Source organism: Myxine glutinosa, chromosome 6 (assembly GCF_964187855.1).
Source record: "Myxine glutinosa chromosome 6, kmMyxGlut1.1, whole genome shotgun sequence".
Lineage (NCBI taxonomy): Eukaryota > Metazoa > Chordata > Myxini > Myxiniformes > Myxinidae > Myxine > Myxine glutinosa.
Window position 1 is genome coordinate 188,723,789 of NC_136266.1, and position 1,355 is coordinate 188,725,143.

Below are 1,355 nucleotides of genomic sequence, written 5' to 3' on the forward strand. Positions count from 1 at the left end.
TTCGTCTCCGAAAATGAGTTGAATAGTCAAAGTTAAGGACGGTGTCCATCGAGTAGGCGAACATGACAATACTTTGATGCAAAATATCTGATCATAGCTAATAGTAATACCAACGTTACGTTGGTATACATACATACATACATACATACATACATACATACATACATACATACATACATACATACATACATACATACATACATACACACACACATACTGTAAACACACACACACACACACACACACACACACACACACACACACACACACACACACATCCTTACAATGTTACATACATACATTCACATATACATACATACATACACATACATCCTCACATGCACACATACATCCTTACATACACACATACATACATACATACATACATACACACACACACACATACTGTAAACACACACACACACACACACACACACACACACACACACACACACACACACACACACACACACACACACACACACATACATCCTTACATACATACATTCACATATACATACATACATACACATACATCCTTACATACACACATACATACATACATACATACATGCATACATACATACATATACACATATACATACTTACATACATACATTCGCATATACATACATACACACACACATACATGCTTAAATACATATATACACATATACATACATACACACACATACATACATATATACACATATACATACTTACATACACACATACATACATATATACACACATACATACACATACACATATTTACATACACACACATACATCCTTACATACATACATACACATACACATACATACACACACATACATACATATATATATACATATACATACATACACACACATACATACATACACACATACATACACACACATACATACATACACATATACACACTTACATACACACACACACATACATATATACACACATACAAACATACATACATAGATACATACTTACATACTTACATACAGACATACATACACACATATACATACATACACACACATACATACATACAGTGGTGGCCAAAAATATTGGCACCCTTGCACTTTTTATAAATAACTCACAATTTTCTTTAAATATCCTACTATAATTCACCAAATGTCTGTCCATCTGTCTGTCTGTCTGTCTGTCTGTTCCCAGGTACTGCAAAAACGGCTGAACCAATCGCAACGAAATTTTGGGTGGGTAATCCTGGGACCCCCTGGAGTAAAATAGGCTATATTGTTTTCCCAATTTTCCAATTTTTCCAATTTCCCAGTTTTTGCAAACACTGTGGAATAATATTTACCGATATGAACAGTGATGTGGCTTTTATTGA